Here is a 12,595-nt window from a genome sequence, read left to right as displayed (position 1 = left end):
CCAGCTGTGCAATGGGGAGACCTGCCCTGCCGCCCCGCTGTGCTGTGCATCACAGCCTACGAGGCGCGCACCGACCAGGAAGCTGGGGCCAGGCGAGAGCCCAGGCAAGTGAATCCAGCCTGTTACCCAGCTGTGAAGTCCCACTGGACCACGCACAGGTATTAGAGGCTCAGCTGCCCCTGGAATTCGAGGAGATGTAGGCACCTAAACCCCTTAGGCTCCCCAGCCCAAGCTCTTCTCCTCACCCACTGTTTTTCAGTGGGGAAGTGACTCATCCAAGCTCCTGCTGCCAGGCAGAAGGCCCGGCTTCTGGCTCCCCAGCCAACGCCTAATCCACTAGGCCACAGGGTCGCCCCCTTCGAGCAGACACTGGAGCCACATGGGGTGCTGGGAGGGGCTGCGCCTTTATCCCTACCGAGGTCTCTGTTGATCTCCTGGGGTGTGGCGCAGCCTCGCCCTGAAGTTAGGAAAGGGCCCTGCCCCGGCCAGCGGAGAGGCCGCAGGCGGGGTTGTCAGAGGAGCTGCAGGTCAGTGGGAGTTGAACCGCACATCCCCAGCTGGGTAAGCCCCTCGAATCCCATCAGCTGGATCTAATGCTCCCCGCAGGGGGGCCGTGCAGAGGGATGCTGCTGGGCAGCTGTTTGCCTTCGCTCTAAGCTCAGATGCTCAGTCCCGGCTCCCACTGACTTCGAGGGGGGGCACTTGGGCAAGGTCAGCAAAATGCAGACAGCGCATAGGCAGGGCTTAAATTCTCCCCGAGGATTTCCTGGGGGCACTGGGGCTTTGGTCCCAGGGGAGGCACCGGGGCTCAGGGCTTTAGCCCCTTGTGTTTGAAAATATTTACTGGAGCTCTGCTCCAGACAGCTCTGGCTGAATTTGAGCCTTGATGCTAGGTCTGCCCGGCTGCTTCGCTCTCCCCTAACCCTTTCCAGCTGAGGATCTCAAAGCCCTTTTCACCAACTCCCCCTCCCTCTGTCTCCCCAGGGTAACTTACACCTGTGATGTGGGTATTATCCCCATTTTACAGATGGGGAAACTGAGGGACAGAGTAGGGTAGTGACTCCCCTTGGTTATACCGTGGCACAGCTGAGAACAGCACCCGGCATCCTGACTCCCAGTCCTGCTGCCTTGTTCCAACCACAAGAGCTCCCTTCCCAGAGCCGGAGCTAGAATCCCCGTTCCCCACATCCCTTAGCGCTAACCACTTGATGACACCCAATCCTTGGGCGTCATGCTTTGGCAGGCCTCCATTGCTAACGACTTCCAGAGATGCTGCAAGAGTTTGGTTTGAAATGGGGGAGGAAGGCAGAGGGTGTGTTCTGCCCAAGAGAGCATGTGTGTGTGCGTGTGTACACTCGTGTGTGCACACACATGTCCGTGCAGACGTGTGTGTGTGTGTGTGTGTGAGGGTTAACAGTGCAAGCCTCCCGCTTGCTTGCTCGCTCTCAACTCCAGCAAAGGATAGCAGGGCAACCCTTTCTTTCCTTTCCTCTTTCTTTGCTGGCCCGAGTCGCCTCCCTGCCTGCCCGGGAGAGTGACGTATTTCTGCAGAAAAAGGAAAGGGAAAAGAGTGCAGAAAATTCCCCCACCACCCAGCGGCTCTCCCCTCCCGGGGCCCTGGCACCCGTCCTCACTCCCCCGTCAGCGCTCGGCTGCCCTGGCTCTTTTCCCTGGACTGTCGGAGGAATTCACGCAACCTAAAATGGCTGCCAAGAGGAAACTTGGAGGGGGGCGGGTGAAGTGCGCGTGCATAAGTGTGTCTGTGTTGTGTTTCTCTTCCCTCATGCTCTGAAATGGCTGCCAGCTAAATGGGAGGCTGCAGGCTTGAGCTAAGACGCCATGTGGCGAGAAAGCAAAGCCAAGCATTAGACCCACAAGCACGGGGGTTTTCTTTCCCCGGCTTCTTTCTCTCATTCAGGTTTTCTCTCCCTTCTTACTTTCCCCCCTTTTTCAGCCCGTGATACCCTGCCCCCATCATGGAGCAATCTCATTTGCACACTTTGTTCTGGTATTCGGGAAGGGACGAAAAATCTGGGCGAGGGGGGAGCAGGAGTGGGGGAGAAAAGCGTGAGCCCAGCCTGGCACAATGGACACCGTTTCTCTCTTTCTGGGCAGGAGCATGAGAGGGCCCTGCGTGAGCGATGCCCGGGGGTTTCCACTGCTCCATGCACTGTGGTTTTAATGGGAGCACAAAATGGCCGTCGTGCCAGCATGGGGGAGTAATGTGGAAAAGTGGGGAGGGGAGCGGAACAAAATGGCTGCCTTCAGCGGTTACGTCAAGCAGGATGCACGGCTGTGAAAGCCTTCCCCGTGGCCCGTTTCTCCTTCTCTTTTTCACCCCACCCACCAACAGCCTGTGCCATGGGTCTCAGCAACAGCGACACCCTTAGCCTGTCTTTTGGGTGAGAAAAACGCATTGCCAGGCACCCGCTTCCGTGCCGCCCGAGGCCAAAAATAGCAGGCCGTGCTCCGGGAGCCGCGCTTCCGTGCGAGGTCTCGGGAAAGCGCGTGAAAGGGAAATCAGGGAGCAAAGAGCCGTCAAGCGGCTTGGCTGGGCTGCTGTGTTTTGACTGTGTTGTTTGGATTGCCTTAGCCTTTTCCCGGCATCAGCCAAAGCTGTGAAAGGAAAATGCCGAAGGCCAAACAGGTGGGAGGAGGAGAAGGATGGAGAAAGAGCGAGAGAGAGAGAGAGAGAGAGAGAGCGAGAGAGAGAGAGGGAGGAAAGAAAAAGGTGTGTGTGGGGGGAAGGTTTGGAGCCGCTTTGAAGCCAGCCTGGCATCTCACCAGCTCCCAGAGCCAAGCGACAGAGGCTGATGGAAAGCACGGTCCAGACTCCTGGCAGAGGCGGATTAAGATTTATTGAAGCACTGGGCACAAAGAACATTTGAGCCCCCACCATCCCCTGGGGGCCCAGGGGCAACAGACCCTGAGGGGCCATGCCCCACCCCCAACTTTTTAACATGGCTACAGTAGCCTCGGGCAGGCATGGAGCAGCGGCCAGTAACCTTCCCGGGGCTCCCTGCTGCCTCCCAGCCGGGGCAGGGACTCCTCTCCCCACGGAGCGTGTCTGCAGGCCCGGGGGAGGGGGCGGGAGGCCGGACCAGAGCCCCCACTCCTGGGTCTCACTGGCAGCGGTGCACCCTGGGGGGTGTGGACACGGGTCGGGGGCCGTTCTCGGCCACCTTGGCCCCTGCCCAGGGCAAGCAGAGGGTCTGGGGATCCCCACAGCAGCCCAGGCTCTCTGGGCCAGCGGCTCCTAACACTGACCGGGGGATGGGGTAGGCCCACAGTTCCGGTGCCAGTGGCCCCCCCACTTCTACACAGGTTCTGGTGGTCCTGCAGGGCTCCACAAATTGGGCACAGGCTCCGTGGGCCCCTAGGCATAGGCTCCGTGGGCCTGTGCGTTAATCTGCCTCGGCTCCTGGGGAAGATCCTCAGCAGGTCATAGAGGATACGGTGTGGTGCAAAATCCCTGTGGGTGGCACTGTGGGGCAGAGCAAGCCCAGATCAGAGGATCAGCCGGGCCCCACACTCTATCCCCCCAGTTCTTTGTTATCGTTATGTTAATGGCTCCAGCCGCCTGAACTCCTCGGTTACTTACGGACTGTGCGCTGCCGGGAATAACGACACACCACTGGGCTCTTCGCTGAGCAGGCATTTTATCAGGCATCTCGAAACACATCACAGGCGTTCATTTCAGTGGGGATCCCAACCCTGCCCTCCGCCCAGGAACCAGCGGAGTATTAGCAGCCTCACTGCACTGCGGGAAACTGAGGCACTCACACAGGAAGTGGCTGGTGCAGAGCCACAGCAACAGACCCAGAAGTGGAATCCAGGAGCCTGTGCCACGCGCTAGGCCAAACTCAGCCCGGGGCTGGGGCTGGAAACCAGGGAGCAGAGCCTTCTGGAGCTGGGGCAGTTTAAACCAGCTGCCCGCTGGCGTTTCAGCTCCTGGTCCCCTGCTCTAACTACTAGACCATACTCCAGCACTGGGAGTAACAGAAGAACGCAGGAGTCCTGGCTTCCCATCTTCTGCTCCAGCACTAGACCATGCCCCTCTCCCGCAGACTGAGATCCCATCCAGCCCCAGATAGATACGATTCTGTGGTTCTGCTGTGCCCTTGGCAAAGGCTTCTTTTCCTGCCTGTATCCAGACCCAGTGGGTCTCCCGGATGGGAGCGGTGGGCATAGCTTGGATGTGTGTAAATATAACCAGCCTGTGGCTAGTTAGCCGCGTGGCCAGCGTACAGTGTACTGTACAGCATACAGCCCATAGCTGTAATTAATGTGGCCTGGCTCTAGGGCGACCCTGAGGGATGCTGGCCAAGGGGGTCCCCCCATTCTTGGGTGGAGAAACGGCCGCCAGGAGTGTTACTGGGACTGGGCCACCTCTGCCAAGCCTCGAAGAGGGGAAGCCGGGAACAGCAGAGGCCACTTGGGTTCTGCCTGGAGCAGAGGAAATGAGCCAGTGAGTCTCCACACAGAGCCAGGCGGTACTGGGCCCCCGGGGCTTGGAGCTGATCCGCTGATGGAGCGCTGAGCAGGGGCCTGAGCCAAATCCCAGTGTCCTGGCTGCCTCCTAGACCTAGAACGGGCTGGAGTGAAACCTTGGGTCCAAATCCCCAGGAGCTTTGGATTCAGATCTTGACTTTGTACCTTGGTCCCCGTTGCTCTGGGTGCTAAGGACAGCCCCCTGAAGGGCTGCTCCTCCAGAATCACCCAGATTAGGATCCGGTGCCTGTGAGGTGCTGAGCATCCTCTGCTCCCATTGACCCAGCAGGATCAGGCCCTAGCATCAATTTTCCCGCCCACCCAGGTCTCTGCAAGACCCCTGGGATCAGCAGTGCCCCAGGCAAGATCTTGTGAGGAGAGCTGCACTTGTGTCTCAGCCTGGGGACCCTGACTCCAAACAGCTGACAGCAGAGCCGGCCTGCCCTGCCTGGAGGAAGTGAAAGGGATCCCAGAGAGATCCCAGGATGTTAGCGGGGAGCTCTGCATAGTGAGCGGTGTAACCCATGGGCTGTCAGTCCTGGCTGAACCCAGAAGATGGGCTTGTTTCTGATGCTGTCCCCATGAGTCTGTCTGCCTCTAGCTAGGAGCCAGAGCCGGCACATTCGGGGCACTGGAGCTGCAGCTCCAGGGGATTCGGCTGAATACCTCCAATAATGGTTTTCAATCTTTGCACTCTGCACAAAGGAGGAGAAAACCCCCAGCTCTGGAACAATCACTGAGGACTAGGACAAACCTCAGCCCCGTTTCCACACAGCTCGCCCTTGAGGAGCAGCACGCCCTGGCCCCACTGTCCTACCCCATCATTTAGTGGGAGCAGGAAACTAAACCAAAATCCATCCCAGTCACTCTCCCCGGGCCTGATTCTCACTCTCACAGGGCCCCTTCACACCACTCTACGTTTACCTCACCTTGGGAGGCCCCTGTGCGTAACCGGAGTGGACCGGGGACCTAGGTGTGACTGAGAGTCAAGCCCTCAGACTACAGAGAAGGCTGCGAGCCCCAAGTTCGGTTGTGCATCTCTGGGCGCTCAGGTGTAGGGATCTCGTAATGCTGGCGCGGGGTCACTGCTGTGGACTGGGGATTGAGGATCAGCTGCCTTTTAATGATCTATCTTCTGTCTGTGTGTCCATCCCTATGTCTGTGTGTCCATCCCTACCACTGCTACATCCCACTCTCCCTGCCTGTGGCCAGCGGACTGAGCGTGCGCCAGGGTCCAGTCAGCCCCCACACTTGGCATCCGTGCCCCCACCCCAGGCAATCCCACTCAGGGTGTTTCTCTTATTGGCAGAGCGATCCTGGCAATACGACATGGCACAGGGTTCATATTTACAGCCTGATCTGCTTGTCTCGGTCACAATCCCCCGCTGAGATCAGTGGGAATCCCTCAACTTTGATGGGTCTCTGAGCCAGCGCTCACACCAAAGGACTGGTTTGAATCATAGAATATCAGGGTTGGAAGGGACCTCAGGAGGTCATCTAGTCCAACCCCTTGCTCAAAGCAGGACCGATCCCCAATTTTTGCCCCCGATCCCTCAATGGACCCCTCAAGGATTGAACTCACAACCTGGGTTTAGCAGGCCAATGCTCAAACCACTAAGCTATCCTATATTTGCCTGCGTTTGATGGGTTTTTTTGGGGGGTGGGGTGGTTTGCCATTGGTGGGTGGCAGTGGGACAGGGCTCCTCACTGCAGACTCGCGTTGGGCTCTGCCTGCCTCCGTCATCCCCACCGGCAGCCCAGACGCTGCCCTTGGGATGCATGGGGCTGGCCAGGTCTGTCACTATTGCAGTGGGCACCGCAGGGCACGGCTGGCTCTTCCGGAGCTCTGCGGGTCCTGCAGACGCACCACCAGGTCTGCCCCAGTTCCCAGGTCTGGTTCCTCGCTGTCACGGCTCAGCCACACTTCCTAGCAGAGCGGCTCCCTCCACGCTCCGTGCGCTGTGCTGACTCAATGCGCCGGAGCCGGCTCTGTGAAGGAGCAGGCTGCAGAATTCACATCCGGGCTCTACTACCCCCACAGCACCATGGCATTACAAACCCAAAGGGCTTTGAAACCAGCAACCGGTCCCAGACTTGGCAGGGAAAGCTGGGCTTAGCCTCCATCTCCAGCCTACAGGGAGACTGGTGTGAAGACCAGAGACTGCAACGGGGCTGTTCCGTCCTGCCATGCTTGGAAATGGCTACCTATTGTGGGTATTTATCCATCCCCTGTTACCAGGATATCTGAGCCCCACCCCGTCTTTAGTGTACTGAGCGTCAGGGCTGCCCTGTGGGCAGGGGCAGGGCAGCACTGCTAGCCCCATGTACAGGGGGGCAACTGAGGCACAGAGAGGCATGGTCACACAGGAAATCAGTGGCAGAGCAGGAGCTTGAGCCCTAGTCTCCTAAGACGCTGGTTGGGACTATCCCAGAGCCCAGAGGAAGGCACCCATGGCAAGGCCCAAGCAGCGCCATCAGTGGGGCCTTCCCTTGGGTCCCGTGGTGCATGCTGGGTGATGTAGTCCCCACGGGCTGCACTTTTGCATGAAGGTCCAGGGCCCAGCCTGGCTGTGGCTGCTCCTCCAGCCCTTGGGGTAGATTTGTAACATCATAGAAGATCAGGGTGGGCAGGGACCTCAGGAGGTATCTAGTCCAACCCCCCGCTCAAAGCAGGACCAATCCCCAGTTTTTGCCCCAGATCCCTAAATGGCCCCCTCCCCTAATCCAAGCCCAGGTCCTGCCAGGAGAGCACATACAGTTCCCCTGCCCCGGCTGTGCCAGACCCCGCCCCTGGGCTTTGTTTGTGGTGAGCTCTGCAGCACTCCAGGGGGGCGCCCGCGCAGCCTGGTCCTCCATGTCCGACTGCGGGGAGGGCGGGAGGGAAACGGCCTTGAAATCTAATCCAGGATGCTCTAGAAACCAATAGTGCTGAGCTCAGCGTCTGCGAGCCTGCAGAGGAGTCTGCTTATTTTTAGATAAGATGGAGCAGGGGCCGGGAGTGCGGGATGCAAGCTGCCCGGCCTGCCTGTGTGGCTGATGAGGTGGCGAGGGGCGGGGAGACTGCAGGCTGCGGCAGGCGCTTCCTTTGCACCATCGCTCTTGAAAATGTAACGCGCGCTGCCATCGTTCGAGTCTTCCCTTTTTTTTAACCGCCTTTCCTTTGGGAGGGGCTGCCACGGGAGCAGGGAAATCCGTAGAGTTACTCTGCATGTACCCCAGTGTCACTGAAGCCAGGATCTGGCCCCTCCTCCATCCAAACGGCGCCGCGCAGGCCAAATCCTGCAGTCCTTACTCAGTCAAAACTCCCACTGAGGTGGGGCGCTCAGGCAAAGGGGGTAGTAGTGCCCCCTGGGGCTGGAACAGCAGCGTGGGGAGTGTTGATGAGATCTGCTTCCCAGCCCTGCAGAGACACTGCTCAGCAATTTGGGACAGGAAGTGGAGGGGTCTGCCTCCATAGGAAGCAGCAGGAGGAATTCAAAGAAGCGCTTAGGGCTGGTCTACACTACAGACTGAGGTCGACGTAAGCCACGTTAAGTTGATCTAATGATGTGTTTGTCTGCAGGACCAAATCCCTTCCACCGACCTAAGTGGCTTGTAACGTTGACTAACCCAGGTTTGTTAATGAGACATGTGATGGCTCAGCCCCTTGGCGTCAGGTCTCCTAGTACAAGGAGTTACAGTTCTGCTGGAAGTTGCAAGTGGCCCACACGTTGGGTAGGATGGACACGTGCACACACACACACGAAGCACCTACATTGTGTGAGAAAGAGAAGACAGCCAGGCTACATTTCAGCAGCAACAGTGCTGGGTTTCCTGCATACCTTGTTTCTTGTCACTAATGAAGTACATAAGCTATCCAGGCATCATTGAAAGGGCACCAGGAACGGAGACCCGGGGCGCAGGAGCAGCCAGGAGATGGGCATGTGGGTTGCAAAAGTCTGATGCCCATGACATAAGGAGGAAGGCAAAATAAAAACTATAAGGTGGATAGAAAGCTGGCTAGATTGTCAGGCTCAACGGGTAGTGATCAATGGCTTCATGTCTAGCTGGCAGCCGGTATCAAGTGGAGTGCCCCAAGGGTCAGTCCTGGGACCGGTTTTGTTCAATATCTTCATAAATGATCTGGAGGATGGTGTGGATTGCACCCTCAGCAAGTTTGCAGATGACACTAAACTTGGAGGAGAGGTAGATATGCTGGAGGGTAGGGATAGGATACAGAGGGATCTAGACAAATGAGGAGATTGGTCCAAAAGAAATCTGATGAGGCTCAACAAGGACAAGTGCAGAGTCCTGCACTTAGGACGGAAGAATCCCATGCACCACTACAGACTAGGGACCGAGTGGCTCGGCAGCAGTTCTGCAGAAAAGGACCTAGGGGTGACAGTGGACGAGAAGCTGGATATGAGTCAACAATGTGCCCTTGTTGCCAAGAAGGCCAATGGCATTTTGGGCTGTATAAGTAGGGGCATTGCCAGCAGATCAAGGGACGTGATCATTCCCCTCTATTCGACATTGGTGAGGCCTCATCTGGAGTACTGTGTCCAGTTTTGGGCCCCACACTACAAGGAGGATGTGGAAAAATTGGAAAGAGTCCAGCGGAGGGCAACAAAAATGATTAGGGGACTGGAACACATGACTTATGAGGAGAGGCTGAGGGAACTGGGATTGTTAGTCTGTGGAAGAGAAGAATGAGGGGGGATTTGATAGCTGCTTGAAAGGGGGTTCCAAAGAGGATGGATCTAGACTGTTCTCAGTGGTAGCAGATGACAGAACAAGGAGTAATGGTCTCAAGTTGCAGTGGGGGAGGTTTAGGTTGGATATTAGGGAAAACTTTTTCACTAGGAGGGTGGTGAAGCACTGGAATGGGTTATCTAGGGAGGTGGTGGAATCTCCTTCCTTTGAAGTTTTTAAGGTCAGGCTTGACAAAGCCCTGGCTGGGATGATTTAGTTGGGGATTGGTCCTGCTTTGAGCAGGGGGTAGGACTAGATGACCCCCTGAGGTCACTTCCAACCCTGATATTCTATGATTCTATGATTCTAAAACGCCCGCGGTGAGGCCCGTCCCTCCTCACAATCATGGGAGATGTGGTAAAGGTTCAAGCAGCAACGTGAACTGGCTGTGAAAGCTGCAGGGACTGGCAGAGTGGCAGATGACCAAAAACCACTGATGCTGCTCCTGTTGGGGGTCTGGTGCAGAAATGTTGGGCATATGTGACAGGTCTATGTGAGGGACACAATGCTGGTACAGGCAGTACATACATGCAATGGGTCTAATGCTGGGTATATGGGATGGGTATATGCCCTGTGCATATGTGATGAATATACCTCTGGGTGGATGGGACAGGTGTAACGCTGGCTATATGTGATGGGTACAATGTTGGGTATAGTGATGGGTATAGTGATGGTTGTAATGCTGGGTACACACACTGGGTATAGAGTTTGGGGCAGTGCGCAGTATATGAAATGGGTATATGCATTGAATAGAGCAATGGGTATAGCATTTGGTGTAGCATGGGGTATATGCAATGGGCACAGCAATGGGTGTAGCGCTGAGTATCGCACTGAGTTCCATATCAAGGGTAGAGGTGGGAGGGAAAGAACGACAGAAGGAATCGTGAAAAGGTCTGGGAGTCACAGGGCCCCCAGGAAGGGGGTTCCCCTTCCAAGGCCTGGCCTCTGGGGGCGGAGAAGTTCATCGTCACACCTGAACCTTTAACAAGTCCCGTCCTGTGAGTTGGCCCATCGTGGGGCCGGATTGTGGTGTCTGGCGCACGCCAGGTGCTCAGCACGTTACGGCAGTCCGGCCCCGAACAACGCCCTGGCTACAGACCCTCACTCTGGACTGCCCCCTGCAGAGAGCTGCGCTGGGCACTTGCCAAGGCGGCACTGCTCAGCCAGGCAGCAGGACAGAGAGATGGGCAAGCGCCCGCAGAGGGGCAGAGGGCACGTGGCTGGAAGCCCCAAGTTTGAGCAGGGCGGGGAGCATTCAGCAATGCCAAGCACCTGACTTGGAGGGGTGTCAGCATGGGGCCACTGGGCTGGCGTGGGGAACGCCCAGGCATCGGGTGAGTGTGTGGAGACCAGGATCAGCCCCACGCCTAGGGGAGGGCAGAGGCTGAGCTGAAAACGCAGGGGCTAAATGTGCAAAGGGGGACTCTTGAGGGCAGGGGAATTGCTGGGTAGGAAGCCAATACTGCTGCTGTCTAGCCTGGCTGTGCATCCTAGACCTGTAGCCTGGCTTGGGGGTGGGAGCGTCCAGCACCCTGCCAGCTCTGACGGGTGTGGTTGCTAACGGGTGCCCCAGGAACCGCGATGGGACGTATCAGATCACCTCCCCTGGGTTGGCCTGGAGGTCTCCCATCTCTCTGCTGGCCCAGGTCAACCAGGCTTGGTTTGAGGAGGCAGCCAGCACACAGCCTGAGGCTGTGTCTCCATTACCTTCCCCTCCCGGGGCCCACTTCTGCCACCAGTGTACCTAGTCTCCATGCCGCCTGCTCAGGCCTGGCCAGTCCTGTCTCAGATCCCCCAGATGGGACTCACCCTGGTGCCGGGCTTGCCCGTGGTGGCACTCCATGACTGATGTCACAGCCCCATGACACCATAGCAAGGAAATCACGTTGCCTTGAACAAGGTCTGGGAGCTCCAGGATGGCTCCCTGAACCCACTGAGACTCTGCCACAACCCCTGGGGCAGGTGATCACCCCTGACCCTCCCACAGCTCTGGCTAGCTTGCCCCTGGATAGCTTGCTCTGAGCCCCCCATGGCACCTACTGCCCCGAGCATGCCAGGATGTGGCATTGCCCTGGGGAAGGCTGGCCAGGGCCCGGGTGGCAGGGAGCAGCTGTTCCAGAGCCAGGTGCAGTGGGCAGGCCGGGCGGTGCTTTGTACCAGTGTGCAGGGCTGCCTGGCGAGGGGGCTGCAGCCACAGCAGAGGAACCCAGGGCTGTTTCATGGCGCCATCGGTTCTGAGGTTGGGCGCTTCCTCCATTACTGGCGGCGGGCAGGCAGCGGTGAGGGCAGGAGGCTCCGTGGGGCACGGCAGCCCATTAATCATTGTATGGGAACAGCAAAGTGACCTCTGGTTAGTGAGCGCAGACCACGCAGGGGCCATTACAGCACAAATGATATTACATAAAGCAGCCATTAGTGTTTGTCTGTTGCCAGGGGAACCAGAGGCCTGCTTGGTCATGGTCACTAGAGGGGAGGAGGGAGAGGTCTTTCTTTCTTTCTTTCTTTCTTTCTTTCTTTCTTTCTTTCTTTCTTCACTCCCTCAACCTTTACAATTCCCCCCCACTCCTCCTGCAGTTTGATTTGAATGCAGCATTCTGCTCCACTTCCTGTCCTAACCTCTTGCACAGCATTCCTGTGCACTGTTACATGGCTGCCGTGTTCCACCCCAGAGGTGGCTGCATTCCAGTGTGCCATGAGTGAGCCACGTGCAGCGTTGCTGTCCAGTATTCAATTATTGCTGTGCTCCAGCCCAGTGGTGGCTGCAATGACTCCCTACCCCTTCTATTAGCAGGAGGAGGTTTTCCTTTCACTATCAAAGGGATCCTCTAGGGATACTGTGAGGAAATACGCGAGTCAGTTTCCAGCCAACAGGGGGCGCTGCGGGGAATGCGACAAGGTCACTAAGACAGGGTCCAACCACTGACAAGGGCTGGTCCGGAGCCCAGCTGCTCCCAGCTCCTACTCCTACACCTGCGAGTCACAGCTCATGGGGGCTATTACCATCTGCCTGGGGCAGGTGAGAACCAGGGTGGGTGACTCTGCCGGAGCCAGTGAGCACCCGCCTCACTCCACCATCCTTTGGGGCTGCACTGTGCACTGGGAGGATGGCGTGCTGGTGGAATTAATGGGGGGGGGAGATGGGGGCTGTTGGGCCATCTAGGGCAGGCTCGACCCAGCGCTCCCCACTCTAGTGCAGCCCCCAGCTCCTTCTGTGGCTGCTTGGTCCAGGCCAGGAGTTGGGACGTCCCCCTGTGACTGCCTCAGGCTGGGAGCAGGGCAGAAGCGCAGGGTCTATACGCCCAGCAGCCTCAGCACTGCATCCTCTTTCTGCGTGGGGCAGCCCCACACGGGACATGGGCATCTTGTGGCCAAG

The 12,595-nt window shown here is 57.7% G+C and overlaps 1 protein-coding gene across 7 annotated transcripts in view; it reads left to right on the top strand.

Annotated features, from left to right (window-relative positions):
• Positions 1–12,595, top strand: part of NFIC (nuclear factor I C) — a 141,679-nt gene that overhangs the window by 80,773 nt on the left and 48,311 nt on the right. The window lies entirely within an intron of this gene.

The sequence above is a fragment of the Eretmochelys imbricata genome, chromosome 25 (genome assembly GCF_965152235.1).
Source record: "Eretmochelys imbricata isolate rEreImb1 chromosome 25, rEreImb1.hap1, whole genome shotgun sequence".
Lineage (NCBI taxonomy): Eukaryota > Metazoa > Chordata > Testudines > Cheloniidae > Eretmochelys > Eretmochelys imbricata.
This window is presented reverse-complemented; position numbering and strand designations above follow the sequence as displayed.